Source organism: Manis pentadactyla, chromosome 6 (assembly GCF_030020395.1).
Source record: "Manis pentadactyla isolate mManPen7 chromosome 6, mManPen7.hap1, whole genome shotgun sequence".
Taxonomy (NCBI): domain Eukaryota; kingdom Metazoa; phylum Chordata; class Mammalia; order Pholidota; family Manidae; genus Manis; species Manis pentadactyla.
The window spans coordinates 122582696-122601758 of NC_080024.1; the positions used below are offsets into that span (position 1 = coordinate 122582696).

At 42.7% G+C, this 19063-nt stretch overlaps 1 long non-coding RNA gene across 1 annotated transcript; it reads left to right on the top strand.

Moving 5' to 3' along the window:
- Positions 1 to 12: 12 nt before the first annotated feature.
- LOC130684143 (uncharacterized) lies at positions 13 to 6720 on the top strand. Its single transcript, XR_008998322.1, has 3 exons — positions 13 to 149; positions 260 to 294; positions 6109 to 6720. It is a non-coding gene; the product is annotated as an uncharacterized LOC130684143 (long non-coding RNA).
- The last annotated feature ends 12343 nt before the right edge of the window (positions 6721 to 19063 follow it).

Consider the following 19063-nt stretch of genomic DNA (forward strand, 5'->3'; position numbering starts at 1 on the left):
ATGCTTGAAAACCCGGACTGGACTCCTAAAGCGTTCGCCGACTACTCTCGGCCAAATTTAAAAGGCGGAGGTCTGAGCGGTCCATTCCCTTGGAGCGCGAAAGTGCCCGTAGGGCGGCTTCCAGCTGGTCGCGGTCCTGACCTAGGCACGTCCCTGGAAACACCCAGTGATTGAGGAATAGAACAGCTCGTGATCTTTTTTAAATAACTGGTTTTTAAAAAAAGTAGTAACCATGCTGTCTTCTCTCTTTTTAAGTTAGAAGACTGATGACTTCCGATGTCTGTAAGAGTAAAGGTAAGGTTATTCTCGGCGAAATAGACCCCCCACCAACTGCTGGCTTTCCCTTTGGTCGCTGCCTTCTCATGCGGAGAAGTTAGTGTATCAGCGGTGCCCATATGGACTTGAGGGGTTCAGTGGTTCATAACCTTTAGGGGACCCAAACTCCTTCGAGCGTGTAATGTATACGGGCAAGACAAAACTTGACACACAGATTTCCCCCAGACAATGTATACGGGCAAAGGCAAAACTTGACACACAGATTTCAGGGAGTTCACGGATCTGCTAAAACCTAGTAATGAACTTTGGTGGAACACCTTCTAACTCCTTGCCACATGCTACTCTGCTTCTTCAGAACCTTTATGACATAAACTACATGGTTTGTAATGGGTTGGTTAACGTCTTTTTTGGCTCCTGCTAGAATGTAAGCTCTATGAAGGAAGGCCAGTAATGTTTTGTTCACTTACATTCCCCAGGTCATAATGCCTTGCTAGTTACTGCTACATTATAAACATTCTTTTTTTAAAAAATTTTGCTATTATTACTGTACAATTACATGAGCAATATTATGGTTACTAGACTCCCCCTATTATCAAGTCCCCACCACATACCCCATTACATAGTCACTGTCGATCAGCGTAGTAAGATGCTATAGGATCACTACTTGTCTTCTCTGTGTTATACTGCCTTCCCCGTATCCACCCCCCACTACTTTATGCATGCTAATCGTAATGCCCCTTTTCCCCCGCTTATCCCTCCCTTCCCACCCAACTTTCCCAGTTTCTTTCCCTTTGGTAACTGTTAGTGCATTCTTGGGTTCTGTGAGTCTGCTGCTGTTTTGTTCCTTCGGTTTTTTCTTTGTTCTTATACTCCACAGATGAATGAAATCATTTGATACTCGTCTTTTTCTGCCTCACTTATTTCACTGAGCATAATACCCTCTAGCTCCATCCATGTTGTTGCAAATGGTGGGATTTGTTTTCTTCTTATGGCTGAATAATATTCCATTGTGTATATGTACCACATCTTCTTTATCCATTCATCTACTGATGGACACTTAGGTTGCTTCCATTTCTTGGCTATTGTAAATAGTGCTGTGATAAACATAGGGGTGCATATGTCTTTTTCAAACTGGGCTACTGCATTCTTAGGGTAAATTCCTAGGAGTGGAATTCCTGGGTCAAATGGTATTTCTATTTTGAGTTTTTTGAGCAACCTCCATACTGCTTTCCACAATGGTTGAACTAATTTACATTAAACATGATTTTAAATGAAGTATTTAATAAATGAATGAATCTTGTGCCATAACTAGCTGAAGCTATTGTGTTCTAATACAAGAAAGTGGCATATATTGATGCCGGGGTTCTTGTTTGTAGAGTCAAAGAATGAATTTAGCAAACACCCAAGGTAGGAGAGCCAGGGAGAGGCTTTTGAGAGATACAGTGAGAGGACAGAGCTTCTGGCATGAGCCAGGAAGAGACCAAGGGAGCCCATGGTGGTGCCTTGTCTAGGGGATTTATAGGCAGTTGAGAGACTAAGGGCTAGGGATGCAGACCTGCTAAATGGTCCCCAAATGTTTATCTTTGAAGATACACTAAGTTTCTTATCAGTCTTCTGGATTATTTTGCAGAGTTAAATTTACTACTCTGATTCTTTCCCAGAATAGCAGCTTCTTGGTTTGGGAGCACATTAATCAAGATTGCCTGTCCTGCTCCCAAGGTGGGCTGGGTTATTATCTGTTTGCTGAAGAGTAAGTTAAGAATCTTACTTCTTAACTTCCTGGGTGTTAAAATGCAATCTTATCTTTAAGATGGAATCCTTCCTGCCTTTTACTATTTGTTTACAGCTGGGCCTGCATGCTATATTAATTGCCCAGGTTATGTATTACTTGATTAGAGGCTGGAGGAGGAAAAGCAGCATCTGGGTAAAGTTAAAGAAGATAAGCTGGGCCTTTTAGCAGGCTTAAGTAAATTTTACAATAGCCTCATTTAATTGACACAATGAAGACATGGGCTATGCTGAGGTATTTTCTTATCTGGAAAATGTTCAAACATTCCAGGCCAAGTTACTCCTGGCTTTTTATTTTTAACTAATCTCACTGAAGAATGCTTATATTCCTAGTTTGATATTTTAATTTAGAGAATTAATGTGACTCTGACTTTGCTTAATTGTTTAATACGGAGTTTTGGTAGGGGTCTTTTTCCAGAGGCTTTCACCCTACTCTGGCTACCCCCATGGTCCCTGTCTCAGTATGAATCTGGATATTTGAAGGAATTAGGCTACAGAATGACTTAGACGTTGAGAGAAAACAGGGAAACGAGCAATAATGTTGCTAAGGTCTTTTATTTGGAGAAAGGAATAACCACCTAGCATTGAACTGTTCTCTTCCATGCCTCCATCCCTATCCTCACAGAAATCTAATCTTCCTTATTCCTGATCTCAATGACTGACACCGCCAAACAGCCAATCACCTAAGCCAGAAACTAGGTTTTTTTACTCTAGGCCCACCCTTCCTTGTGTCCCATCTTCCTCCCATTCTGGTCAGCCATCTCCTCAGCTCAGTTCTTTCCATCACTCCTAGCCTGGCGATTCCATCACCCCTTATCTGGATCCCTGCTTCCTGGTGAAAGTTTGGGTCTCCATCTTTTCTTGTCCTCCCTCACCCCAGGCCATCCTTCACATTCGCTGCCGAAATGGGCTATCTAAAGCACAAATCTAATCTTTATGTTCTTCAGAGCTCTTTTACCTTCAGGGTGAAACCCAAAGAGCTTTTGCCTTGGCATATAAGGTCCTTAATAACTGGACTCTGCCACTTTCTTTTGCTTCATTCCCAACACCTAGTCTAGTCCCTTATGCTTCAGCCAGGGACTAACACCGTTTCCTAAAGTGTATGTCGTCCTCTTAGTTCATACTTATGTTTTAATTATTTCCTTTTCTAGGAATGCTTAGCTCCTTTGTCTTAGTTCAGATGCTACTTCCAGTGAAAAGCTCTCTGTTGTCTGATGCACCCTCTTCCCTGCTTTCTCTCCTTTTCCTTCGCTGTGTACACCCATCTCTGACGGCACTGAGCGCAGCTCATCTTTGGGTCCATCCTATAATCCCTTAGTAAATGCTTATTGAGTTCAAATACTAATTCCCTACTTACAAGGAGTCAGACACGTGAATGCACCACCATCTGGTTTCCTGTTGCTGAACTGAGTCTTGATCTTTTCTGATCCCTTTCTTTCCTTTGGGATCTGGAATACCACCATTCGTTTATTTTCCTGTTTCCTAACTACTTGTCCTCTCTCCAGCAGTCTTCTTCTACAAAATGGGTTTTAATCCTATGGGTGTTTAAAAAACATCCTAGAGATTTTTCAAAATACAAGTTATGTAGTCATTCCTCCAGAAGATACACATTTTTTAAGTTTCCCAGGTGATTCTAATGCTCAGCATGTTTGGAACAAGGCTCTTCCTGCTCACTCCTTACACACTGAGAGTTCCTTGGTGCTTGGTCAAAGACTCTACCTTCCTCAGTCTTTATTTTCCCCAGCTGTTCAGCAGCTCTTGGACCTGGGGTACCATCTAAATGCAGACCACTTTCATATTTGCATCTCTTATCTTGATCTTTCTCCGAAGATGCATACCCAGATATAAAATTCCCTGCTCAGATATAAACTCAGGATGCTTACAGGCATCTCACACTCAGCAGGGCAAAACCAGAGTTTGTAATTCTCCCTGCTTCTCTAAAACACGTTCCTCCTTCAGTGTTTTCTGTCTCAGTAAATGCCACCATTGTCTACCAGTTGTTCAAAGAAAAACCCCAGAAGTCCTCCTTGACTCCTCCCCTTCCTCCACCTCTGTGCCATAAACCTATTCCAGCCAGCATCATCTCTCTCAGACTCCCACTTCATCTTATTTGTCTCCCTGCTTCCAACCTTCAGTCCCTGCAACCCAGTCACTACGTGAAATTCCAGATGACCTCTTTAACAATACAAACATGCATATTTAATCATGCCCTAGGCTTAACACACTTCAGTGGCTTCCCATGTTCCCTAGAATGAAGTCCAGTGTCCATAACATCGTTTCAAAGGCCTTCAGAGACCTGCCTGTCTCTGCATCCTTGCCTCTCTCCTCGCTCTCCATACTCCAGTCTAGGTTTCACTTTTGTCAGTTCCACCAACCAGATGTGCTCCCTCTTCCCTTAGGGCCAGTACTCATACTACTCCAGGAAACTGCTTTGGTCTCATACCACCTTTCTCTGGTCTCACTGACTTCCACCCATCCTTCCTATCTTGGCTGACATGCTGTTTTTTTAGCCTTCCCTATCCCTCTGGTCTAGTTAAAAGTCCTTGTCCCATGTTCCTATCAGTCTCAGTCATTTAGTATCTACTGATCATCTGCTATATGCCAAGCCCTAAAGAAAGACAAAGTCATATAGAAAAGTCCCTGTTGTCAAGGAGCACCCAGTTAACAGGGGAACAGAGACATTAGATTTGTCTTCTCAGCTGACATAAACTTCCCTGTGGGCAGCTGCCAGAGGCATCAAGGATTGAGTGGCAGAACACCAACAGATGATAGCCACAGGAGATGAGAGAAATGAAGGAGGGCATCTACTCAAGGGAAACAAAAGCTTTGTGATTGCAGAGAGACCTATTCCACGTCCACCTCGGTGGCACCAGTGACTGCAGTGCTGGCACATGTGGGTGTTCCAAGCACTCTGCTGCATGTATAACTCACATGCTCCCATATCTTTTGCTAAGATAAATTAACACTGGTGACCCACATGCTGCTGCCTTGTGTGATGAGGCAGGGCCTACCGTAAGTCCCCTCCTAGTTATTCCTAAGAACTTGCACATTGTGTCCCACTGCTGCTATAGTGGCGAACCCTCTTGAGCATTTCCTCTCCAGCTTCCTTGCGCTACCTGTTGCTCCTTTGTCCCTCACCAAGCCACACCTCCTTTGACGAGAGCCACTGGGGCTTCCACTGGAAGGCTAACGCCATCACTTTGGCCTGTCAAGCAGCAGCAGCCAGTCTAGCTCCCATTATGACTTAATGATTAAGAATGAATAATGTCCGCGTTAAGCTAGCCCGTATTATTTGAGACATTACTTTCTCTCAAAAATCTCAAGAAACACAATGGATATCCATGGTCATGCTACTGCATGGAAGACACACTATTTCTCTTGAAAATTTGTGTGAAGTATGCTAGTCATTGCTCATTTCTGCCCCATTTGATAGAGGACTCCTTAGTAATATGAAAAAACTTTGAAGCTGCAGTCAGTGCCCTCAGAATCCCCAACTCACAGCCACTGCAAGAGGCAGCAGTGTGCGATGCACATGCTGAACTATGAAGATGTACAGCGCCAAACCCACTGCAGTGAGGTACGGAGCCTGTAGAGGTCACTGCAGTCCTCTTTGGAGAGTGGGGTGGGGAGAAGCAGTCACCTGGGGGCTGGGGGGAGCCTAACTCTTCCTCTTTGGATAGCATTTGTCAGGAAGCTTCTTTGATCTCTGTTCCCACCCTTTAAATCAAGTGAGATGTCCCTACAAGGAGCCACTTGCAGCAGCTTTTTTCCTCCATCACAGACCACACTGTAAAGTATGGAAATGTCTGTGGGTTGTAGGCTTACTTGGGCAGAGACAGTTTCTCCTTCACCACTGTTTTTAGACCATTGCAGGTCCTCAGAGACAAAGTCAGCATTGCAGAGTCAGTGAAGATCTGCTGAATGCCTCATTATTTAAACAGTCATTGTCCAGAAGGAGAGAGCTTGGGCCAGTGGGGGCTGGCGGGGGAGGGGAGGCTTTGTTCATGTAGTTATTTGCTTATCTGCTTATCTTTATTCTGACAGATGCATGGAAATATTTAAAGGAAGGAAAGAGTGAATGATTGAAAATAGGCCTGACCCTAACCTTTGCAGGGTCCAAGGCAGGAATATACATGGAGGCATACATACCATGTGTCTTGATATTTAAATGTGCAAATCAATGTAATAAACTGTGAAATAAGATTCAACCTTTCTGTCTTGGCAAACATACTTTTGTAGGTCAGAAGGCCAGAGCTGGATTTAGAATTCTCAGATTCCTTGGAGTTCTGCTCTGGATATGGTAGATGGGGGAGGCATTCAAGTGCCTACCCCATTCCTTTTCACTCCTTGCTCCACTAAGCATTGTGAGGTGACACATGTGCACAGTTGTGGAAACCCCAGCAAAAACATACTTCATCCATCTTCACCCTCATAAATAGCTTCCTCTTTACCTCACCTCAGGCCTGGTGGTCTACACACTGGAACCAGGAACAAGGCCCACAGAGGCCCACAGAAGCAGGCACAGGGCCATTTGGGCAGGAGATTCTGGGGTCACCAAGCCTCACAGCATGTTGTAGAAGAGGGGAGGCATGAACCCAGGAGAGCACATGTCCCAGCCTCCGCAAACTCCTTGCTCGGGGCAGAAGGGTATGACCAGAAGAGGGCCCTCTTGTCTGAAGCAACAGATGAGGAGTAAAAGGAAGGGGCAGGGAGCTCAGGCTTCCCTTGAAGCTAGGGTTGGGAAGGACAGGGAAAGGCAGGTGAGGTGAAGAGCATGGAGACCCATTTTTGGGTAAGGGAGCTGGAAGTTGATGTGAATTCCATTTCTTAGCCTGGGGTTATCAGTGAAGGGGGAGCTAGCATTACGTGCCAGGTGGAAGGATGGGGGCAGAGGCTTGGGAAAGATTATAGAAAACTTTGGAAAAGCCAGTTTAACAGTATCATGAGAAAGAGCTGAGAAGGAAACTGAGAAGCCTGCTGGCGGTGCAGAGGGCCTGCCAGGCTGCCCACATCTGTTTGCGCAGGCTGGGCACAGCCCAACTCTGGGCTGCACCTTTTACACTGACTGCAATGTGAATGACAACCCCTCAAGTCAGGCTTTGAACCTCTTTCACAGTCATACTTGGTGGACCTGGGCTTAGGCAATCTCCTCTCTGAATTTTGACCTCAACAATTAATATTGTTTAGGAAAGTTTGAAGGAGAGAAAATAGAAAATAGTTTTAAGAGCACTTATGCTTACTGGAATTACTTCTTAAAGCCATACCTGCTATATAAACACTAATTTAATATTAGAAATACTGCCCAGAAAGTCTGACAAAGTGGGGTACTTACATTTAATTCTGAGAGCCAGGCTTATGCTCCCAGGATGGTATTTTCCTCATCCTCGTAACCCATCCTAGTGAACCCTGCTCTGAGCGCTGGTCCTTCCCTCCTCTCTTACTAGAAGCCCCACCTATTACTTATAATGAATTATTATTTTAACACTTTGTGCATACCACAAAGAAAGAAAACAATGGTAATTACTATAATTCACCCATCTTTGAGACTCCTTCCCTATTTTGCTCTCCTCAAACTTCAAATTTGTTAATCCCCAGTCTGTGACACCTGCCGTCTTGAATTGCCAGCCTGCTTCGATTTTCCCCCTGTATCATGTTTCCTAATTCTGCTGCTGTGTTGCTGATTATTTTTGATATCATTAATATACAATTACATGAGCAACATTGTGGTTACTAGATTCCCCCCATTATCAAGTCCCCACCACATACCACATTACAGTCACTGTCCATCAGTGTAGTAAGATGCTATAGAATCACTACTTGTCTTCTCTGTGCTATACTGCCTTCCCCATGCCCCCCACCACCGTTACATTATGTGTGCTAATTGTGTTGTTGATTTTTGTATGTTTTTAGCACGACTGACATTTTGTTTCCATTGCTGCGCTTGCACTTTGAGACAGTACTGGAGAAAATCAATCCAAAAGCTTTGGGGACGATTGGTTGTAGAATAAAACAGAGATGATATGGAGGCTCAGAGATAATCATTTTCTCAGTTCACAAAGAAATTGTCAAAAGACTCTAAGAAGCTGAGGCATCCTCCAGTGGGCCCTTCACTCCATGTCTTCACAAAACATTGCTGTTCCTGCCCCAAGGCAGGTGAACCAACTAGACCAGCTCTAAGAGTGTATCCCACCCCTTGGGGTAGGGCCAGAGAGGGAGTGGACAGTCAGGGAGAGACCCATTCTGAGCAAAGGCATAGTGTCAGCCACCTTCTTCCCTCATAAGACACTGGAGAGGACCTATGGGGCACAGAAGCCACCTTGTCCAAGGAAGCCTGGCTTGCTGATGAGGCTCCTGCCTGCTGTTGTTTTGAAGAGCATGAAATGGAACATGTGGTTGTGCTTTCATTTTTTTTTAGAAAACCAGTCACTCTATAAAGTCTCAAAAGTACATAAGATGTCCTCTAACCGATCTCCTTATCTTCCCTTTTTAACTCTCACCGGGCACTCGAATGTCGAATGGGCTTGACCACATCCAGCCACGCTGCTCTTCCTCTCGGGACGCTTGGAGGGCTGCACCCCACCCAAGCCTGGCTTAGTTCCTGCCTTTGCTCCTCTGAGCCCAGTCCCTAGACCTGGCTTCTGCCCTGTTGCCTTAGCTCATGTTTGTAAGATAAATTCTAGCCAAAATAAGCAGGCAACGAGAGGCAACAAAGGGCCAGGCAGTTTATTTGACTGCAATTTCTGGGTGATGTTCCACGGTCTGGGTATTACAGGCCGGGGAAGTCACACCTGGTCAGGGAGGTGGGGGCTTATAAGGGGCTAGGAGGGGGAGGAGTGGGCAAGCTATCCTAGGGGGCATGGAGAGGTATGATTGGCTAAAGGTGACATAATAGACAACTAGAAACTTTTTTTCCTTCCAAGAGGGAGGAGGCTGACATCCGGGTCTTAGTTGGCACATCAGAAGGATGGAATTCAGGAAGAGCTGTCCCCTTTCCATATAAGGCACGGACCTTGGGGTCTGGTCTGTTCTCCTTTTATGGTATCTCTCTGTTCTGTTTGCATGTCCTTGTTTTTCCTTTGTCCAGCCTAACAGTGTTCACTTTTGCAACTCCCCGACCCTGTTGTGGAGCTCTTTCTGAAATGCTCTGTTTGGTTGCCCACTTACTTCCACTAAGGACCTGAACCTTTCTTTAAGTACTGGGAATCATTCGTGAATTAAACATCTGAACATTTGTGCCCCATCTGTTTTGTCTCATGGAGTGATAATGGTATCTCTAAAGCTGTGTGCTCTTCTTTCTCATCTCTCACTGGGTGACTTTTGATAGTTCATGGAGCAAATAGGAAGTAGGATCTTTTTGTCTCTAAAACAAAGAAGTTCTCATGAGTTATAATCGCTGTATAAGGCCTTTTCCCCTATTCTAAATGGCCCTACACTAATATGCAGGTTGAGTTCTTGCCATCTGATTTTCATTTCTGCCATTAATGAGTCAGTTTTAGACATCTCTCTCAGCACATTCATATACTTAGCAGATTTTCTGTTTCTAACATGCTGTGGCCTTAAGATCCCCAAAGGTATTAGAAATACGTCTAAAACCATCACAGTTGCCCATGAATGCTGAGTGTACAGGGACCAGCGGCATGTGCTTCAGCATGTGGACTTATCAAGGACTTTTTTTCTTTTATTAAGGTATCATTGATATACATTCTTATGAAGGTTTCATATGAAAAACATCACCATATTTTCAAGTCCCCCCCATACCCCACTGCAGCCACAGAGTCACTACTTGTCTTCTCCGTGCTACACTGTCTTCCCTGTGACCCTCAACACAACATGTGTACCAATCTTAATACCACTCAATCTCCTTCTCCTTCCCTCTCCACCCACCCTTCCCCAACCCTCCCCTTTGGTAACTGCTAGTCCCTTCTTGGAGTCTGTGAGTCTGCTGCTGTTTTGTTACTTCGGTTTTGCTTCGTTATTATATTCCACAAATGAGGGAAATCATTTGGTACTTATCTTTCTCTGCCTGGCTTATTTCACTGAGCATAATACCCTCTAGCTCCATCCATGTTGTTGCAAATGGTAGGATTCGTTTTCTTCTTATGGCTGAAGAATATTCCATTGTGTATATGTACCACATCTTCTTTATCCATTCATCTACTGATGGACACTTACATTGCTTCCATGTCTTAGATATTGTAAATAGTGCTGCGATAAACATAGGGGTGCATATATCTTTTAGAATTTGAGATCTTGTTTCCTTTGGGTAAATTCCTAGGAGTGGAGTTCTCGGGTCAAATGGTATTTCTATTTTTAGTTTTTTGAGGAACCTCCATATTGCTTTCCACAATGGTTGAACTAATTTACACTCCTACCAGTAGTGTAGGAGGGTTCCCCTTTCTCCATATCCTCACCAGCATTTGTTATTGTTTGTCTTTTGGATGTTGGCTCATCTTTCCAGCCCTGGTCTCTGTGCTTGGTCTCTCTGCTCACTTGGGTCCCCACAGCTGCATGATGGTCCATGCTGCAGGCCTCATGCTGTTTTCTTGGCTCAGTAATCCACCAGGGTCCAATTCAGATACATCTTCATGTGAATGCTATCCACTTGCTCTCCACTCTTACCTACAGGCAGAATTAATTGCTTGAGGGTTAATTTCTAAAACCATGCTTTTGTTTGCTTTAATCGCATACTATTAAAAGAAATCTTTAGGACTTATTAATAAAATAGGCTTTCATTTCAAAAACAGAGTGAATTTGAAACTCATTTCCATCATTGGAGACTCAGTATTTCAAAGGGCAGTGAGTATTTGTTCTGATGGTCCAAATCCAAGCTCTCAGCAGTTTTTAAAATATACATGTTTACCATCCAAACCCACAAAGTCTCTAAATACTGTCTCTGTTTCTAGTTCCCCACTTTTCTCATCCTTGTTTCTCCACATATATAATCTTGATGTCTCTTGGATCTGCTTGTGGTCCTGACTTGGCCTTGGTCTCCTGGCTATTTGGTTTCTCCTGACTATTTTTTTTCCCTACCTTTCCTGTTGTTTTTATAATCCATTTATTGCTGTCATAACTTTGGTTGGCTCAGCATTAGGTCACACAATTCTTGGCAATCATAGTTGAAAAGGACAGTAGCTCTCAAAATCTTTCCTAGCCACAAAGCCCCACCCTAGTGAGGGCATTGGGGAAGATGCCACATTTTTACTTCTTGCCCCAGAGAAAGCCAGCTCAGCCACATGGCTGCATAGTCATCCCCTTCTTACATAATCCCTTGAGACCAACTGTTAGCCTAAGGCTACCATAAGCAGGTGCCTTGAGCCCTGATCTTGAGTGTCAGAGGCACTTAGCTCACACATGCTCCTGCTCCAGTAGGCACCTAGATTATAATGCAGGTTAACTGAAAATGTCCATGTAGATTGTATGTGTTTATATTTTTCTGCCTATTAGTTTAAAAACTATTTTGGGATTAAGTAACAATTTTACCTTAAAAGTCCAATTTTGTATTTTTACAATTCTTCAGTTTACCATACATTCAGGTATTAGTTCTTTAGCTGTCACCACCTTTATATTTTACATACCTGAAGAAAACACATCCAATTCTCCATCCCAAATATACCCACCTAAAATCGGAAAACATACCTTCCTCTGACAAATGATCTTCCAGATCTATTTTCCTCTCTTGCCCTGCTTTCTGCCTGAGGGCTGAACCAGTGGACAGATCAAGGGCTCTCTCATCATTTGGTGCTCAGGTGATTCAGCCAATGGGCTGACCCAGCAGGAGATGGCGTGAGGTCAGGGTATTTATTCCCTTAGTCCCTCTGGGCATGGTCATCTAGGAAACTATATCTCAACTGGAGGACCCAGTTCTTCTCAAGGAAGCCTTCTCTGTGCGGCTTTCTCCTTCCAGGTTCCCAGAACAATCCCAGAGAGGTGTACTCGCCCACATGAAATTGGGGTATGGTTTCCTGATGCCAAGCCATACCTCTCTGCACTGTTCCTTCATTAAACCCTCCATGATTTTTCTAACTTGAGTGTGCCAACAATTGCCTGATGATAGACTTGAAAACTTTGAAATCCTCATTCAGAAATAATAGCAGGTTTACAATGTCACAACACGTTTGAGTATATAGACACCCTTAAGTAATCTCATAACAAAGGTGAGCAACCAACTCGAATGGGAACATGGTGAGAAATCCTTCGATTTCACTCAGGCAGTTGCATCTCAAATATATCACTTATTTAAGGCAACAGTCCCATAATGACCACAACTCAATGCCCTATTGCTGTAAATCCTGTACTGGGATTGACTAAAGTCTTTTCTTTCTCCTATTTTTAAAAATTTATTTTTTAATTGAGGTATAATTGACATATAACATTGTTTTCATCAGTTTCAGATGCACAACATAATGATTCAATATTTAAATATATTGCAAAATGATCATCACAAGAAGTCTATTAACATCTGTCACCATTTGCAGTTTAAAATTTTTTCTTGTGATAGAACTTTTAAGGCACACTTACTTAGCAACTTTCAAATATGCAACACAGTATTATTAACTGTAGTCACCATGCTGTTTATTACATTTCTGTGGCTTATTTATTGTATAACTAGAGTTTTTGGCTTTTGAGCATTTCACCCTTCACACCCTTCACCCATTTCACACATTCCCCACCACACTCTGCTTCTGGCAATGCCAGTGTGTTCTCTTTAACTGTGAGCTCAGTTTTGTTTTTGTTTTTGTTTTTAGATTCTACATATAAATGAGTTCATACAGAATTGGTCTTTCTCTGACTTATTTCACTCAGCATGATGCTTTCAAGGCCATCCATATTGTTAAGAAAGGCAAAATTTCTGTATTTTATTATATATAATAATATATATGAAATATTATTCAGCCATAAAAAGAAGGAAATACATATATGTGTATCTATATGTATGTATGTATGTATGTATGTATGTGCCACATTTTCTCTTTCCTTTCATCCATCAATGGATACTGAAGTTGTTTCCATATCTTGTCTATTATAAATAATGCTGCAATAATCATAGTAGTGCATGTATTTATTCAAATTGGTGTTTATGTTTTCTTTGGGTAAATACCCAGAAATGAAATTGCTCCATCATGTTTTATTGCCCTTGTCTAGCTTGGATTAACACATAGTCTACAGGCACACACCTGATCATCTACATTTGCTCTCTTACAACTCTAAACTATGTTTTCTACCTTTATCTTGTATCTACCTACCACTTCAGCATTTTATTAAAAATAATAATAATAAAGAGAGAAATGTGGTATCCACATATAAGTCAAGTATAAAAATCAAGTGAGGATTCATATTTGAACTGACTGTTTATAGTTAATAATGCATGAGCAAAACCGAAAGTTTCTGTGATGACTGCCCTTGTACTGTTCACCATGTAACTTATTCACTATGTAAGAATTTGTTCTCCATGTAAGAACTTGTTCATTATGCTTCAGAAGATTGGAGACTGACGAAAATTAGGCTTGGGGTGGATTAATGATTGTGCATTGAGCAGTGATCCCCCTATACAGAATTTTATTGTTGTTAACAACCATTTGATCAATAAATATGAGAGATGCCCTCACCAAAAAAAAAAAAAATACACACTTCCAATTGTAAAATAAATAAGTAACCGGGATGTAATGTATAGTATAAGGAATATAGTCAAAATATTGTAACAACTTGGTATGGTGATAGCTGGTACCTAGAATTATCATGTATATAAATGTTGAATCACTGTGTTGTACACCTGAAACTAATGTAATACTGTGTGTCAACTACCCTTCAATAAAAAATAATTATCTAAAAAAAAAAAAGAAATTGCTCCATCATATGGTAGCTCTATTTTTAATTTTTCTGAGGAACCTCCGTCCTGTTTTCTATAGTGCATGCATCAATTTATATTCCAGCCAACAGTGCCCAAAGACTCCTTTTTCACTGTTATTTCTTGTCTTTTTGATGATAGCTGTTTGAGGTAAATATCTCATTGTGGCTTTGATTTGCATTTCCCTGATGATTAGTGATATGGAGTACCTTCTCATCTACCTGTTGGCAATCTGTATATCTTCTTTGGGAAAATATTCAGATTTTCTACCTGTCTTTAACTTGGAATTTTTTCCTATTGAGTTTTCCTATTGAGTTGTATAAATGCTTTATGTATTTTAGATATTAACCCCTTATCAGATATATGATTTGCAAACAAATATGTTCTCCCATTCAGTAGGTTGCCTTTTATTTTGTTGATGATTTTCTCTGCTTTGCAGAAGTTTTTTAGTTTGACATAGTCCCACTCGGTTATTTTTGCTCTGATTGCCTTTGCCTTTAGTTTCAAATTCAAAAAACCATTGCCAAGATTGATGACAAGGAGTTGACTGCCTATGTTTTCTTCTAGGAGTTCTGTGGTTTCAGGTCTTAAATTCAAGTCTTTAATTCATTTTGAGTTAATTTTTGTGTGTGGTTTAAGATGGGGTCCAGTTTCATTCTTTTGCATGTAGCTGTCCAGTTTTCCCACCACTTATTGAAGAGACTGTCCTTTCTCCACTGTATATTTTCACTCCTTTGTTGTGAATTAATTGGCTATACATGCATGAGTTTCTTTCCAGGCTCTCAATTCTGTTCCTTTGATCTATGTGTCTGTTTCTGTGCCATGCTGTTTTGACTACTACAGTTTTGTAATATAGCTTAAAATCAAGGAACATGATGCCTCTAACTATGTTCTTCCTTCTCAAGATTGCTTTGGCTATTCTGGATCTTTGGTTAAAGTGAAAAAAGGATTATAAAATTACTACAAAAGGAGTAAATACTATCAACATTGTTTTGAAATATGTTTTAAATCACACCTGAAATGTGGAATTGGAGTCTTAAAAATTGGAATCTTAAACTCTTTCTCTCCTTCTCCATGAAGCATAGGGGGATGTAGCATTGTGATTTTATGCCTCCAGCATAAACAACTCCATTTCACCCTGTTCAGCTGGTTGGTGAAGTTTAGGGGAGGCCAAGTTTCAGCCTGAGAACCAAGCCTCCAAAAGTCCCCAGGCATTCTATATCCTGAGCACATCCTGCTTGTTAGGACCTGTGCCCAACATGTCATGTGCATTCCCATCTGTCCTCAGCTGATTCCTATGGTCCCACAGCCTTGTAGTTCCATGTGACCACTGGGTTTCTCCTCCTCAGCTGCCTTCAGGTCTGGTATGTTTTGGGCTCCTTAATTTCACGATGGCTACAGGCTACAGATACAAGCAGACAGCACCTCACTTGGAAGGAGACATGCAGAGGACACCAACAAAATTTACATGGGCTTTCCCTCGGCTAACCAAGGTCACCAAGTTATGTACAGTGACTGCTCCATGATACCAGGGTGACTCGCTTCCTGCCCAAACCATGATATGCGTTTCAAAGACCATATGCCCCATCTGTTTTGTCTCATGGAGTGATAATTGTATCTCTAAAGCTGTTTGCTCTTCTTTCTCATCTCTCACTGGGTGACTTTTGATAGTTCAGGGAACAAATAGGAAGTAGGATCTTTTTGTCTCTCAGAGGCTTCGGGGTGGCTCTGGGTTCTCAGCTACAATCATGGTGATCCCACAGAAGCCCCTGCGAGGATCTGAGCTCTCTGCCAGGCCAAGGTGTGGAAATGTTAACTCCTTCCATGACACAGGAATTCACCCTGCATAAATCTGAGCCAGGTTCAACATAGTTGTCAGTTGTCTGCATAGGCCACTCTGACCACCAAGTTATTTCCTTATGACTTGACTGTGTATCTTACAACACTGAATTTTAGAGAGCTCCCCTGCACATAGCATTATGGCTGGTGTTAGTATGTGAGCATTATTAACTACGAGTCAGGCTGTTTTAGACAGTATCCTAATGGAGGAGGAAAGGTGGGGTTTTCAGCAGCCCCAACACTCCTTTGCCCTATCAGGTGGCCCTTCGAGGCCTGCAGTGCTTTCTGACCCCTGTTTTCCTGCCATGGGTTCATGGTCCCATGCACAGGAACTCCTCAGCCAGGCCTCTTGAACAGGCAACACCTCTCAGTCAGAGATTCCCACTCAGGTTTCCTGCTCTGTTCTACAAAATGCAGAGTGCCTAGGCCCAGCCAGACCCAGGCCCTCCAGGAGAGCTGTGAGCTGAACCTTGGCCCATCAAAGACACTCACTGCACAGAGAGAAGTAATCATGTTCTCAGAGGTCTAATTCTAAGAGAAAATGTTGCTTCTATTGATGTTGGCTATGATGCCCCTGCAGCCCCAACCCAGACTGCATTTTTGTGATGTGGGACTAAGAAGCATTTAGCTCTGCATCACCTGCCTCATCCCAAGGCTGGGAATCATGACTTACACATGCACATACATATACACATAATACATACACACATACACATAGCACACATGTACACATTTTCACACGCACATATGCACACATGTACACAATTGCACATAATGAGCCCATACTCACTCATATACTTACATATACATACATAACACACACACATACATACAAATACACATACACCACTAGCCACTAGCAGTAGCTCTCTCTGTTGCCCAAGAAGAGTGGCATCAGTTCTGATTCAGTCTTTTCACACACACCCCATCTCCCTGTGATGGAAAGTTAGTGAGGCAGGGGGTAGTGGCCATTGGTCCAGCTCATCCCCATCATTTTGAGGTGCTATTAAATAAATAACCTCTAGTTTAAGAAGCGGAATGGTCAGGATTTAGGATTTGTCTCCTTGTGGCCGAGGCAAGTGTGTTTCTGAGAATCATGCCTCTTCTTCTGGCTGTGGACTCATCCAGGACAGAGATGCTTTCTGGCTTTTTTATTTTTATATTTTGATGGTTTGTTTTGTCCCAAATCCCAATCACAGGCAGGTGGTAGATGCCTCATTTTAATGACTGGATAAACAAACTCAGTAATTAAAGGTGATGACTTAAATAATGGTGAAGATGACCACAAAGAAAAGATATTTGGAAGCATAGATGAGAGATGATGTGAGAATAAAGTGGCTTGATAAATATTTCATTTTACCTTTTTTTTTTCCTCTTAATAACTCAAGTATGCAAAGAAAAGTTTGTTTTTTTAAGCAATAAATTAACTGCTGGCTTCTAGTGAAGCTTCCTGGCTGGTGAAGATCATGAGCCCTCCCTGCTGAATGTCCTCCTCCTCCCCAGGTTACATAGCACTAGGGTATGTGTATAGTGGAGGAAAACCAGCTCTTGTCTGCTGCCCCCAAATGGCATCTTCAGGACCTGGGTTTCTTTGCGGCATCTTTTCTAAGGGTACCTTGGGAAGTGGTGGACATCTGGGCCAAGGCAACCTGTGGCCCATGTTCCCAAGCAGGATCACAGGCTCCAGGTATCCAGGATCCAGGCTGTAAGTAGGGTCCCCTGGAGCCAGGCTCTAAAGAGCACCAGGTTGGTGACAAATTGAAGTGACATTCAAATTACTGACAGCAACATATATGCTAAACAAGACATCTGTCTGTACAACCAGGTCTGGCTTGTGGCCTCCAGTTGCCAGTCCTACATCTTAGGGAAAAGCTCAAGCCTTATGGAAATGGGTTACCTCTGTAATTCTCCTAAGGATATATTTAGGGATATAGCCTCTAGAGGATGCCATGCAGCTCGGTGCAGGTCTCTGTAGTTTCAGACCCCCACAAAGAGCTGTGTGTGTGCATCTCCATCTCTCCTGCCATCCCTTGCACATCCTCATATCCTCAAAAGCACCCCCAACAGAACCAACAAAGAGAGAGCTGAAATGACCTTGCACCTTCAGCCCCATGTCCAGATGAAAGAGGAGGATGGACATTCAAATGGAAGAGTTCACTGAAAGAGAAGTGTTGTCAGTGCTCAGAGGGAGGTGGCCTTTGTTAGGTGCTGCGGTGGACTGTGAGGTGGAGGAGGACACTTCCCATAACCCTTTCTCCCTGTGATGCTGCGAAGCCAACCCTGAGCAGAGAGGAGGAGAGATTTAGGATTGGATGTGGGGGAGGAAGGGTTGGCATTTTAAATTAAATGGCACTGGATGTCTATAACCACCAAAGTAAAAAGTAAGCATGAGATGTCAAGGAATCATGAGAGGAAATTCAACTCAATATGCTTAAAGACAGAAAAAGAAGGTAAAATAAAGCCACTTCCTGTTTATGCCCCAGCAGGCTCAGCCTACTAAATAGGTCAACTTTCTCCCACCGCTGGAGACTCCATCTTCCCTGGGGAATATTCGTCTTGCTTTGTGTTCATTCCAAACTATCTGGGTGTGACCTAAGAGCATAGACTTTTGGAAGGTAAAGTCAATCTGATTTAGAGGTTACTTTACTTGCCTGCCTGCTGCATCCTTCCCAGGGGGAAATGAGGACAGGGCCAACACCACCTCAGACAGTAAGCTGGGAAAAGGGAAACCATAGGAAGGGAAAAATGTGTAGAGATTACTCTCAGAAACCACAGCTGAGACACACCAGTCAAAACAAAACAAAAATCAGTGTGGTAAAGAGCAGTGCTCAAGCAAGGAGGCAGCCTTGGCTTCTTGAAATCCTTAAGTGACAGGGGTCCATGGGCTCCTTCAGCTCCCACAACACCCTTGGCTTTTAGAGCAGCCAGGGGCTCTCTATCTGGGGCCCCAGTTCTCCCAGCTGTCAAAACAGACACCAGGAGCTGGTTCCAGCAGCCTCACACAGTGGCATGGAGTCAAATGCAATTTCACAGCCTTGAATGAGAAAAAGAAATTCTGAAAACTGCATGAAGCCACTCTGTACCTAAAATTTCCCTAGTCATCATCACTGCCAATTACCAAGGCTCTTTGGTTACCTCTGTAATTCTCCTAAAGATATATTTAGGGCATTCATGCTTTGTAACTCTCCTTGGGACTTTGCAATACAGTATTCTGCTAATTTTAAACATGCACAGTCCCAGCATACAAACAAGTTGTGTTCCAAAAGTAGATTTGCAGGTTGGTTAGTTGGCTGTCAGAGTTCAGTTTCACATAAA